General features: G+C 39.5%; 1 protein-coding gene across 2 annotated transcripts in view; it reads left to right on the top strand.

The window, feature by feature from the left end:
- The first annotated feature begins 2,553 nt into the window (after positions 1-2,553).
- Positions 2,554-14,083, top strand: part of GRAMD1B (GRAM domain containing 1B) — a 156,109-nt gene continuing 144,579 nt past the window's right edge. The window contains exons 1-2 of one of the 2 annotated variants that reach the window (XM_027444381.3): positions 2,554-2,657; positions 3,372-3,414. The gene's annotated coding sequence lies outside the window, so the exon portion shown is untranslated. Of the gene's footprint in view, positions 2,658-3,371; positions 3,415-14,083 lie in introns of those variants that run through there. The other variant, XM_072027759.1, reaches the window with a different exon arrangement.

Genomic DNA, 14,083 nt, shown 5'->3' on the forward strand with positions numbered 1-14,083 from the left:
CCATTAGAGAGAAATAATATGGATAAAACTTATCTTTCTACATTCTGTTTCATTAAACAGCATCCTTTTATCCTTCCTAATTCACACATAGAAGCAATGACCCAACTCCTCCTCTCCAAAACAGCTGTTCTCTGTAACAGTAAGTGTTTTAGACAGCGTATTTAACTAATGCAGGTGAAGGTAACAGCTCCTACGGAGCATCTTTATCTGCATCATCTGCCATAGCATTGGAGCTGGATTCCTTCAGAGCATCTCCCACACCCTTGACCAAACAGGCTGCTTGCTTTCAAACAGTTGACTGGCTCTGAGAGACCATCATTGATTTTCAGTGCAGAACACAAATCAATGGAGAAGAGTGCATTTAATCCTTTCCTCTGCTTTCCAGAAGCCAAGCAACACCGAGCTTGTCTCTCTGCATTTCAAATCTGACAGAAGATGTCCCAAGCTATGCTGTGAACACCCAGCATGCTGCTTTGCTTTAATAGAATCAATGCAGCACGAACCAAGGCAGAGAGAAGTGGTGACACCCTGCATTTGCTGCCTCGCCTGCACAGAAACTGCTCAGAAAAAAACTATGTTTTGGGGTTCAGTGGGGATTCTCCCTCTGGTGTTCATAGCCCTTACGGCAAGGTATCTTGCTCGTCTGTGTAACAGCAGTGACAGGCTAGCAAGGGCTGATGTAGGTATGTAGAAGCACAACCATACCCCTTACACCAGCACAGCCTCTCTCAAGAAATTGCTGACTGCCTGGAGGTTACATAGGTTTTGTCTATAACAGGTTCTTTTATTTTAATCCCCAGAAGGGGATAATCCTTCTAGAAGGCTCATGAATGATTTCACCTGTTCCTATACAGTGCTAGCACAGCATGGAAGATATCTATCATGTGTTTCTCAGCAGGGAGAGAAAACAGGGCAGTAGAGAAACTGCTGTTTGTTGTCATGAGCATTAAGGAAAAACACTCGGTAAACAGAGCTGTTTCCAGGGTTCCTGCACTGCTTTTAACAGGCCACAGCTTTTAAGTCTGGGGTAGGTCCAGATTAAAATAGCTGCATACAAAACACCTGTAGAAACCCTACAAGTCCCACACTAGCCTTTTCATTATCTTCCCTAGTGACTTCTCAGTTTCAGCACCTTTCACATTTGCATCAATCCTACCAGGCAAGTATGCTCCCTCAAACCCTAGATCCTGCCAGGCTCTTCCTAGCTCATTCCTGTACTGGTTGAAGCATGTGGAGGGGACCCTCTCCTAACCTTTTTTCTTTTTAAAATGTCGGGTTATTCTTTTCACGTGGTTACTCCTAACTCCAGGGAAATAACCCCTTGAGGTGCTTCACTGCAGAGCCATATGCTGTATTCCAGGAGTCAAGTGGTGCTGCATGCACCCAGCAGCAGCTCTAACACCAGAAGAAAAAAAAAAAAAAAAAAGTAAAAAAGAAAAAAGAAGTTCTGCTTGGACATTAAAAAAAAGTGAAAAGTAAAGAATCCAGCTCTTCTCACCTTTCTTTTCTACTTCTTCCTCCAGGAGTGTTATTACATAGCAGGAGCAAAGGCTATCCCTACTCAGCCACTCTCTTGTATTGATTCTTTTAGCCTGTTCTCCGAGACTCCCAATATAAGCTTAAGTGATTTAAACAATTTATTGGGACAGCCAGTAGAAAGACAGTGCTCATCCATAAGGATGCCCAGAAAGGCACTTTAAAACTCCAGAGCAAAGCTGTGCTGCATTCAGCTTCTGGCTTTGAAATTTTAAAATGTACAAAAATGCACTTCACCAAAGGAAAGGTAAGCCACACAGGCAAACCAGGCTCCAAGTAGCAGAGCTCAAAACAGATAAGAAAGAATACTAGGGCAGAAAATAAAATCATTCACGTAAGCTTCTTTTCACAATAGTCTGCCGTTAAAAAGGTTGCTTCATACCACATCAGTACTCAGATATTTACTTACAAACTAGTTGTTTAAGAGTCTCCATCTCTCATGCAGGCTTCAATAATTGATCATAAAAGCACCATTAGTCATTTAATATTGGTGAAAAGCGTCACTTCAACAAGCCTCACTGTCAGTAAGTGCATCTCTGACTGATAAACAAGCAACCAGAAAGCTTCTTCGAACTCTAGCTATTTTTGAAACATCTCAGGCCATGCAATTTATTGCTCCAACATTCACTTATTTATTATTTTTACATGAACACACACTTATTACTATTTAGATAGTCTTACCTGTGTAAGACTATAACTAAATTTAATGTTTAGCTGAGCAGAAAATAAGGGTTTTTGCACCCAAAAAGCATTAATTTAAACTTTATTAGCTTTATATTGATAGCAAGGTGGCCAGCAGCTGAGCACAATGTGAACTGCTTACATTGCCATCATTGACTTTAAAGTAAAGGATAAAATAGGTCCAAATATATTATATATATATTTTATATATATATATATATATAAATGTAAGGAATGCTGGATTTTATTCAGTTTCCTCTGAAACATTTACCAGTGAAACACCATGCCTTAATTTCCCATCAGTGGGATTGGATACTTGGCAAGTGAATTGTATCTACTATCTAGAGGTGTGAAGCCTATGAGATGAAAAGGGATGGTCAGAACACAACTTAAAAAAGCAAGAGAGAAGGGTATTTGGTTTCTGAAGTGGAAGAATTAAGGTGAATTTTACTTTTAAGTGTGTATCTGTTTGTAAGTGCTTTCATATATTTATGCATTTAGTTTTGATGTGTGTTTTTAACATATGTGTATTTATGTTGGTAGAAAGTATAAGCAAGCTAGCTAGAAAAAAAGAATGTGAAAGTAATAGATAAGAAAGAAGAAAGAAACAGTTGTTTATAGTGCAAGGTAATTAAAATGTTATTTCTTTAAATATTTTTTATATAAAATTTAATTTGTTTAGGAAATGCTTTCAATGTAAAGATTGATTTATTTTTTTTTTTAAATTGTTTTCTTTAAAAAAGAAGTTGGAAGGATTTTATTTTCATTATTGGCTTGCCTGTACCAACAAAGATCAAAGATGCAGAGGTATATGATATATCTTATGATAATGCTATAGGTAACGTGTAAGTAGCTCTTCTATAAGCTAGAAAAAGTAAGTAAATAACAGCAAATAAAGTTAAGTACAATTTCTAGATTAAGTACAATTTCTGTGAGTAGGGGCATGATTTGAACACACAAAGTCAACTTTGAAATAAATGTAGTATAGGAAAAAATGCTAGGGAAGGATTGGGTGAGATTGATTGTGTTGTGTTCTGCCTAAGCCTTTGCTTAGGGAGGCTTACATAGTTCTGGTTTATTTTTAAAACAACCCTTCTGTGTGTTAATATTTGAGTTTTGACTGGGCTTTTTTGTGTTGGCATGGCTCTTCACAGGAGAAGCTCCTGCATTTGTGAAGCTATTAATGGAGGAAGACAGGTATACAGCTCTTGTTTTTCTCTTCCCAGCAGATAGCTGCTGCCCTGGAGTAGGGATAGCAAGTACGTTGGCACATTGCAGTTGATAGATATCACTAAGCTTTTAAGCTAGCCCTGCTACTGACCTCTGAAGTGATATTCAGCACAGTGCTCTCCCCCTCCCCCCTTTTTTTTCTTGTACCAATTTTACACAGCACAGTATCTATGCAGCTCCTACCAATCTCAATTCCAGCTGGAGCCTTCAGATGTTGTAGAATGTAAACCAGAAATCTGTTTGCTGAGTACTATCACAGTATGGAACATGGTGCTAATTCTGAGTGTAAATTCTTTCAGGGATAGATAAAACAATGTGAATCCAAAATTTGCTCAGATGCTTAGAAGCAAAACAAAGCAATAATGTTTACTGTAACTGAACAGATAGAAAGTCAATACTGTAAAACAGATTTTTTTTTTAATTGACTTTAAATCATGGTCCTGTAGCACCCATAAGTAGACTTCCAGAATTTCCTGCATCTATTTTCTACATTCCAGAGTCTCTTATTCCTTAAGTGGATTGGAAATAAGAAGGTTTATTATAAGCACCATTTGGACTCTAAAAATTTTCTTCTTCAAAGGTCTCCATAAAGAATAGCAAAGATTAAGCCTGACTTGCAGAAACATTAAGGAGTTTCTCTTACTCAAGGAACAAATGTTTACAACTTTTTAAAATGGAAATGTTGGAAGTGTGCTTTCTTTTAACACCTTGAATATGAATATCAGTACTGCTTTTTAATAATCATATGCTCTAGAATAGCAAGATACTCTAATGTACTCTACTGCTTCTGAACTGCTTTCAGGTAACTTTTGTCCATGTACTTCAGCCCTTTTATGCTTTCTTTTGTTAATAAACAACTAGATTGAAGCTTACATTCTTGACTGCTTCCATTGTATGATGTAGCTTGTATGACACAGTATTGCTGTCTGCCTGCATAAAAGCAGGTCTTCCGTTTATCTTGGTTAGCAGAATGTTGACAGTTTAGGCTAGAAAGGAAGGTTTTCCTCTCAGTATTAGAAGAGATTAGTTAGAAGTGCTGACTTGAGAAAGAAAAATCTTTTTTTTAAAAAAAAAAAAATGTGTGTGGGGGAGAATGCTTTGTCAATTTTCCTTTATATGTGTTTATGAATGCTTGACAGTGAACTTCAAGTGGCTGAATACAGTTGACAGGGCAATCTAGGAATAGCTATGCTGAGACAAACTGCTAGTCCCAAACCACAGTCTGCTTCTCTTGTACTTCTCGTTTACTCACCCTTGAAGAAGGGGAGAGGGGGAGCAGCAGGTCATTTCAATGTCAAAATGGTCACTATTTCTGCCTCCATGCTATCTTCACTTCTGCTCCTTTACAGCTACCACCAGTTTGTTAGCAACAGAGAGTCCCATGCAAGTGTTTAACAATTGGGTAAGATCTTTTGTGACCCAAAGGAAAAGGGAAGATTTGTACCAAACCAGAGAAGGAAATGAAACAGCTTATCTTAGAAATTGCTCTCAGCTATTAATCTTGTCATTAGGGATCATGACATGTGTAAAATTGGATTTTTTGGCTACTGTTAAATACCTAACCCAGTTGCTAAAAATTTGTGACATCATGCAGTGGCTGTTTTCAGGACCACAGGAAATAAATATGAAAACTTAACCCAACTGCTTAGTGGGTGCACTAACCCCACAGATTGTTACAATGACCTGTCACAGCAGGGGTAAAAAGGCTGAAATTAAAATAATCAGTGGAGACTTGTGGGCTTAGTTTTAAAAAACATTTTTTTAGGTCTGGGTTAAAAAATACTGTGAAGTGAAGATGACATCGGGGTAATGTGGTTTTGAATGGCAGCCAATCGGTTGAAAGCAGGGGTCAGGCAGAAGCTTTCTGTCCCTGGGGCTTTTGGTTGAGTCCTTACTAATACAGAGTTCACTTAGAGTATGTGGAAACTTAAAAGCCTGTTTATTCAAGGATAACCAATATGAAACAATAAACTGGAATTGCACGACATTGTTATTGACTGCATGGCATTTGAGCACCCACAGTACTGGATTTTGTTCCTTTCCTTCTCTGAGACGCACCGAGCTGTTAACTTGTGCAGTGGCGTACAGCTCCATAAATACATCTGCAAACGGTCTTTTTGAACTTAGAACATATTTTAAGCCATTTGACATCATAAGATAAAGTCTGCTATTTGTAGGTTTTGTGTATTTTGGTTGAGCATGATGTTTCTTCCTTTGTTTTTACAATTGTTGCACTTGAGTTGTGTTTTCCTTCTCAATAGTCAAATCTTCTAAACTCAGTGACAGAATAATTTCATTAGGCATCCAGTGTTGCAAGAAATATTTACAAAGCCATTTGGAAAAATCCCTTGTTTGCCAATGCCACACCGAGCATATCATTCCACAGCGTCAAGATTAGGGACTCCCAACAATAATACGAATGCTGAAGCATGCATGTTTCTGTTGAATTTGCTCAATATCCAGTTTTAATGACAGTTTGTTGCTGACTTGATATCTTACTGGCTAGACTGGCATATTTTTCTCTTGGTTGGAGCAGCCTGAACACATTGCTGAAATATTCTGTTGTTATTCAGCTGTTGTATCAATATTGTGCAGTGTGCAAATGTTCTGACAGGCTCAAATGCATGGATTATGTTTGAAGGAGACCACAGATTTAAGATGGTTTCAAGGCTGCATGCTTTTTAGGGTCATAATAGCTGGCATTTGCCTATGGTGTGAGTACAGTATGTGTTTTTAATAGGTTTGGGTTTGTGCCATGTGTGTCCGTATGCTTCAAAAACTGTTGAAGCCTGTGAACTTGCCCTGGCACACCTAGATGTGCAAACGTGTTGTTGTACACTCATGCATATGAGGTGCATAATCGCTCAGGTTTTCTGTTGCAGTTTGCTTGAGGCAAATGTCCTGTGAGGTTATGTTTAAATAATGCCATCTAGGATAATCATTTAATGTATATTACTAATTTAATGTGAGCTGTAAGAAGTGAAGGTTCCAAGACCTGTTCTTTCAGCTCTTATTAAAATGCCAGCATGGTCACCGATGCTCTGACACTGTCTCTGCATGGCTAAAAGACACCTTGAAAGGTTTACTGCTCACTTGGCAAACCTTTTCTGACAGTCCCAGTTGCACAAATCAAAGCCTTTTAAACCCAAAGGCCCAAAAGACTCTTTTGAGAAGTGATAGGAAATGCTGAACATAGACAAGAGACACACAGGCCACGGGACCCTACAGTGACAATAGGGGTGATGCTTTTCTTGGAAGGTCAATGTATTTTGGTGGATGTTGCCTCTTGTTTCCTCTGGATTGCAAGACTTCATGTTCCTTAACCTGTCTGTGCTTAATAATGTTTACATATAGACTGTTGCTGTGTTGCTTGCAGCAAACAGAGCTGATATGTTAATTGAATTTTACTTGTCCTTCTCCCCCTTCTGTGACTCGTCTTGGAAGAGGGTATGGCTTTAAATATCCGGAAGAGGTTTAATGCATGCACTGTACTGTGTATTAATCATGTTATTAAATGAGTAAACTATTTTCAAGGTATTCTTGGCTACTTGAAGCAGGATTTTTGTCAGTTGCAAGGAGTTTTAGTTTAAGGAAAGTATATAGACAAGCTGGGTTTGTTCAGGCTTCTTGAAAGCTGAACTACAATAGCCTAGCATCTCTGAGGAAACAAATTTTCATGGTCCCAGTAGTAAGGACAGAAGCATAAGAATTTCCTTCCTGTGCACACAGAAATATTCATGAAGATGTTGAAATTGCTAGGCTGGAGTGAGAGCTCTCCATCAATAAATAAAAAGCATCAGTATCTTACGATATTAGTGAGGAAAGAATGACATCTTTTGCTTTTATTTCCTTCTATTTTAGAACATTCAGGTTATAATATTCAGCTCAAAATGACACTTGAAGCAGGTTTCTGAAGATATGACTCAAAAAAAAAGTCTATTTTGTGCTAAAGGAATCCATTAAGCTCAGCGGGGAATGTACAGATGTGTAACAGTTCCCTGAACCTCTCCACTGGGCATCTTGGTGTCAGAGGTGCCTGGCTGGCAGATCTGAATGCCTTGACTTCAGGCTGGAGAAGGCCTGGAGGAAAGTCAGGAATGCATGTTCCCTGGTAAGCATAGGTAGGGAAATAAGAGTGCACCGATGGATTTCAATATACTGTCAGGAAGAGCAACAGTAGCAGAATTTCAATCCTTTTTCAGAAGGATCAATATTTTTCTAAAGGTCCAGTAATAATGAAGAGATGAGCCCTATCTAACTGCTTTAGTACCTGTAAACATCTTGTTCTCAGTATGTCACAGCGTTCATCTCTTATGTAGATACGGGGAAAATGGTTTTTAAGCTCTACTGTTACTCTGAGTTTTCTTCAAGAATTCCTTACCCCTTCCTGATTTCCCTGCCTGAGTGATCTGCTTTTTGGCCTGTCACTTAAGATGTAGGCAGCCTACAGGTTATTATTGGGGTCTTACTCTGAAATATATCACCTGAAAGTCAGTACCACTTTTATTTGGAGTTGTCTGTCTGCCTTGTATGCTGTCCAACTACTGTTACCTCTCTGATTCAGTATTATGTTGTGTTAAGTGTTATAATGATTAATTTCTAACCAAAATGCTTTCAAATCTAAAGCTGACCAACTTCCATACTAATGCTGAATATGCCCATTATTTTTCTGGCTCTTAACTCTTGTAGCCTTAATGCTTGTTTCTTTCCTATTTGCAGCATAGAAATGCCCTGGAAGTGCTAATAGCATGGGAGGAGGTTGTTCACTTGGTGAAGATGCAGCTCAGAGTGGAAAAAAAAAAAAACCTAAAATGTGTAGTCCCATAGAGTTTGGAACAAAATTTTCTCTGGCTGAGATTCTCACCTCTGGAAGACATCTGAGAGCTGTTAAATATCTGGGAAGCTGGAGGTTCCCCCACTGCTAACTTCTGGCTTCTCTTTCAGCCCCTTGAAATAACCTGATTTTTATCATGTAAGAATCACAAAAGGGACACCCTGCTCCATTTCTGCAGACAAAAAGTCTCATTCAGATGTCATTAGATTCCTCGCTCAGACATACGATGTGAAAGGCAGTGATTCTGCCTGTACACAGACTGCATGTACCTCTCCTATAGAAGGTTGCCACTGAAAAAGCAATACTCAGCCAAAACACACATTGCTGTTCTGGTGCATCAGTGGGGTGATGAAAGAGGAGGAGCTTGGCAGACACAAACTCCTGTTCTGAATGACTTTACCTGGAGGTAATCTCTTCCGCCAGGCTGAGTCTGACATTAAAAATGGAAGAAGCCAGGGACATTTTCCACCCAAAGCTCAATGGAAAGTGGCAGGTGTCAGATTTTTTGCAAATTTCTCTCTAACTCTCAGGCTTCTGCTGACAGGGACTTGAAGGCTCCAACCTGGAAAAGCTCCAAACTAAATTTCTGCAACTAAGTTAAAATACAAAATATTTTTAAAAGTGGAGGGAAGGGCGGTAGGAAGGACAATGAGGTTAAAGATAGAAATGGTAATCAGAAGCAGCGTCAGGGAGAAGTCTCATTTTGAACACTGTTAGCTGAAGATGTTCACTTACATGCAGGTTTAGTCATTTAGAACATGGTGCCTTTGCCAGGAATATAATAGGATTTTCCTTCTGTTGTCATTCGGGTGCACATGGAGAAAACTGTTCAGTGGTTAGCTCCTTCCGCTAACCCTTTCTGGGCTACCAGCTGCACCTTCTTCTGTATATTAGATTCAAATGCACTATGTGTATCCTGTACGCAAGCTAATTCTTGGTATCATGCTGTTTAGTAGCCTAATATCGGATGAGGAATAGATGCTATGGGAAAGCAGATCCCAACTTGAGGTGATTCACTTCCTGCTTAATGGATACACGACAGATCCGTCTTGGGCAACACTTGTGTATTTTATCATGGCAATACATTTCATGGAATTAATCAACCCTGCAGACTAACTTGGGTAAGATGCAGTCTTAGGACTTGAAGCAAGCAGTGAAAATACTGTGTTTTAACCAGTGACTGTTATGTCAGCTGTGTACTCATAGTTAGTCATGCACTTCAGCCACTGTGAGTGCAAAGCTATGCAACTCAGTTTAGACTGTGATGGGAGACATTCAGATCTTAGGCTGCAGTGCTTGGGAACTTAAACTGATGTTGAAACCAGGTCATGCTTAATGTCAGCTTTCAGACAGCCACTTTGAAGTTGTGTGTAAATTGGCGCCTAGGAAGCAGTATTCTTCCCTCCCCACCTCCTACTAGTGCTTTCTTAGGCAAAGTAAAACAAATTATTAAACTTCTAACCAAAGAGATTTGTTAGCTTAAGACATAAAATTTAGACTCTGTCTTGGCTCCATAGGTAGAAAGGGAATTGTGTATTTATTGCTTGGAGGAAATGGCTTTGCATAATAACGGGTTCAGTTTACAAATGGGGGAATTAATCTGTGTATGGTGCCTTAGAAAGTATCTGCTTGCTCGCATCTGGACAGGAACTAAATGGAGCCAACTTGTTTTTGGATGCTTTCAGTTTTGGATTACTGAAACAGAAGAATGTTCAAAGTGAGTTATTCTGGCTCATAGACCTACACTACCTGCTACGCATTTTGCTTTCAATTTATGTTGGTTCAAAACCAAAGCTTGAAATAGCTTGTGAAATGTCTTTTCTGCCTCAGCTTCTAATTTCATCTGGCTATGCAGGTGGGTTTTCTTAATGGGAGGTATTCTTAGCCTAGGACTGTAATTTCCATTCCATGATCAGCAGCCATGTTAGAGGAAAAAATAATTCTACATAGAAACGAGCTGCTAAAAACCTGCGTGAAGTGAAAGATGAATTTAAGGTTTTTGTTTGTTTGTTTGTTTTTTACAATAACTTTTAGTGATCTCACTCTGAAGTTTTACTATTTAGTCACTGATTGTTTCAAGTAAAAATAATCAGAAAAAGTGAGAAACACTGACTTCTAGAATGACATCTGGAGCTGAGTGCAGAGGGTATTTGCATTTATTGGACTTCCTAGGCAACACAGTTCAGAAAACACGGAAGAGTTGAGGTTTAGGGTCTTGCTCTTTGATCTAGTTTCTCCTCTGATATCACTATTATTGTTCTTTTAACTTCTAATTATTTCCTCTAAGTTTGGTAACCTGAGGATAGGAAGTTAGTCAGAGGGGAGGCAGGAACTCTTTCTTTCCTGTTAGAGCTATGTTTTCGGTTGTTTTGTTATAAATGTTTTACTGAACTTTTAAACAAGTTGTCACAATGTGTTACTCTGAGAATTAATGGGACACTTGTAAACAGGTTGTAAAGTGATAGCAACGTGAGCCATGCTGTTACTTTGACTGTGTCACAAACACAAATGGTTTTTCATCAACTGTCCAGCCTCCTCCAGAGAGGACAGTTGCTGAGAGCTAAGGCAGGTGAAGGGTGTGTACATGTGTCCCGGTTAGGATGGTAATATTTGCGAAGCATCAGCATTTTCCTTATTTTGTACTTATTCTATTCTATCTCACTGTTGTAAGGCTGCTTAGGAGTCCTGGATTAATTGTGGTCATACCCAAGAACGCTCTCCCTGCCTTGAGGAAGATAAAATCTGAAGATAGAACAACTGAATGTGGTCAGAGCAGAAATCCAGAAGTTGCAGCGTCCTGTGTGATGCTGACAAGTAGTGAAGCTCAATGGCCGAGTGTAGAAGCCAGGCAAGCACAGTATGACCTTCTCCTTTACACCATCCCAACTTTTTGCAAGGAGAGATTTAGAGATCGCTTGAGCCACAGGCTGTATCTGCCTCACAGAGTTTGATGGCTGAAAAAATAAACTCGAGGGAGCTGGGGAAACTGGAAGATAAAAACCTACTCTTTTCAGCTTGTCCATTCATGACTGTTTCTTAGAAGTATATGGCTCCATGTTTTATCTACCATCCCATGTCATTGTTTCTGTGAAATGTCAGAAATCATAAACAGTCTTAGGCTTTAATGAGTCATTATATGCTTAGTTATGCTTATAACTACAAGTTTAGATAAAGTGGCCTATCAACATCCTGTGTGTTACAGGATGTAGTATGCCTGTGCATTACTGAGACTGAACTCCTTGGAGCACCTCATGTGACTTTGTATTTAGTCCTGCGTTAATACCTGTCCTTAGGTTGATACAATATCTGTAATAACACAGAGATTACCACATCTATAACTTCCTATTAATGGGAATTTGGTCCTTTAACTCTAGTGCGTGTAATGGTGGGCCTTATATGTTCCTTCAGTAGGAAGCTCTGAATTATTTATGACTGACCTTCAAAAAGAAAAGAAGAAAACTAGCTAATGGAAATGTTTTCAAACTTAAATATTTTTGTAAGTACATTGTGTGTCTGGAACCGAAGACAAAATAACATGTCTGGGAGATAAAGCAAAAAGCTCTTTGGAACATAAATTGTGGAAGCTGTGCCCTGCTGTTTCTGAGCAGGGAGCTGCTGGGTGGTCTGACTGTCACCGGCTGGGGAAGCAAGTTCTGGCACTTACAGAGCAGACAGATTTAGCTTTTTCTTGTGCTGTATCCCATCATTCATACTGAGGAGAAAAACAATGAGATAACTGAGAAGTTCATCCCTGGGGGAGATCAGCTGCTCAGTTGCTGATAATGCTATAGTGAAGAGGGGTATTGCTATAGTAAAGAGGGGTATTTCTGATTTAGCAGATGGGTAAAACAAGCCATCCAACCTTTGCCTGGCAGGGGGAATCTGGTCACTTTAATGAGTAACTGTGCAGTTGTGAATCCTTGCTTTATTTTTGCCTGATATAAAAGGGAAGATCTAGAGCAATAATGTTCCTTTGGTGGGTTCCACAGCTGCTCTGCTGGCCAGGGTAGGCAGACCAGGTTGCAGAAAAGCTGAGGTGCTTGCTAGGGTCTTCTAGGCAGTGTAGTCTGTGTTGGGGGCCTAGTTTCCTTCTGCTGAAACAACTTTCTCCTGCAGAAGCAATTATGAACATGCTGGTATCTTCTCAGCTTATCAGGCCACTTTTCCTGTCTTGCACTTTGTTTCCTCATCTCTAAGTGGAGGCTTTGCTGATACTTATTTTTTTGCCGTGAGCTTGCCCGTACCTTGCCTCACTTGAACTGCAGCTTCAAGGAGTTCAGGAAGAAATGCTGAGTAGTTGGAGGCTAGGGAGCAACAGCTGTCAGTGTCAAAAATCAGTGCTATTTTTCAGTGTATGTGAAATAAGGTCAGTGTCAAGGACAGCGGTCGGTATTCTTCCTTTTATCATCTTTACAAGGAGCCCTTATTACTTCCCAGACAGTTCCATTACTGTGATTTGAAATGTTTTTTACCTTTGGACCATGGGGGACAGGTGGGAGGGAACAATGAGGGGTGTAAACGTTGCTGATCTTTGAGAACCAGAAACTAGCTTTATAATGCAGAACTCTTCTCTGCACTGTCAGGGTAAGGCTGTCAAGTGTTTTGTTGCTTGTTCAATTGACTGATGCTCTATTTATCTTGAAAGTAGTTTATCCTTCAAGATCATAGATTGACTGCTCTGTGGCCCTCAATATATCTATTCCTCAGCATAACATGGCAGCAGATTTGACACTACCCTCCCTACAGCTGAATGACAAGATCCTTTCTGAAAGGAAGAAAGGGGATTGAAGCCATTAAGAGAAGCAAGACAGGAGATGGACTTGAATGAGGCTGCTGATAAAAGTGTAATGTCATTGTTATGATGTGAACTAAAGGTAGGATTAGTACCTCAAGCATTGGATTTTATGATGCATGCTCAGTCTTCTGGGTCAGCATGCTTCTGACATGGCTGCATGGGCTGCAAGCTGTCCCCTAACATCTGAGTGCTGAAGGTCTGCATTCTCTACTGAACATATCCAGAAGCCTGCTGAAGGACATTGTGTTTCAGGCAGACATGTAAGTTGTTATAGATAATGAGACAGATGCTTCCCCTGTATTTTTTTTCTCAAAGCTGAATTGCAAAAAGGAAAGAAAAATGTTGTTTATTGAATAATTCACAGACCATGCTCTGTTAGGATTAGTGCATCTAACTGGGTGTATGCCATCAATGTTCCTGTTTCTCCTGCAGCTTCTGTATCTTGGAACCTTGGTGACTGGGTGTTAATTTCTCCCCAGAAGCAGAGTGTTGGTTTTAAGCCCCACAAGAAGGGAAGGAAATGCTATTATATTGTATTTTTTGCTAACGAGAAGTATACGTGTATCACTGAGTTAACAAGAATGTAACACTTCTCAGCAGTTGCTGGGCTCAGCATTTTCAAGCGAAGTCAGAACATGTTTATCATTCTAAGGTGGAGTAGGAAAAATCTGAGACTTCTACCTTGAAATGAAGATGGAACAAGGGACCTAGAGAGGGAGAACAATATTCTAGTCATTAAATATTGAAGCATATGTCAAAACCAATGAAACTGATGGGAGAGAGTGCTTCTGTTGATGCTATTGTTATGAAAATTAGGACTGGAGAGAAGATGCACAACAAGATAAAAGCTCGAGGGTATGTCAGACAGATTTATTACAAATACAGTCCAGACAGTAGCTCTTCAAACTAAAAAATATTTCCAAACAAACCTCCATGTGTCTATGCCCTGTCCATTAGATGGAAGGGGGTAGCTGAATGTTATTTGTGTTACAGAAGCTTTTGGAGAG

This window comes from Anas platyrhynchos, chromosome 25 (assembly GCF_047663525.1).
Source record: "Anas platyrhynchos isolate ZD024472 breed Pekin duck chromosome 25, IASCAAS_PekinDuck_T2T, whole genome shotgun sequence".
NCBI lineage: Eukaryota > Metazoa > Chordata > Aves > Anseriformes > Anatidae > Anas > Anas platyrhynchos.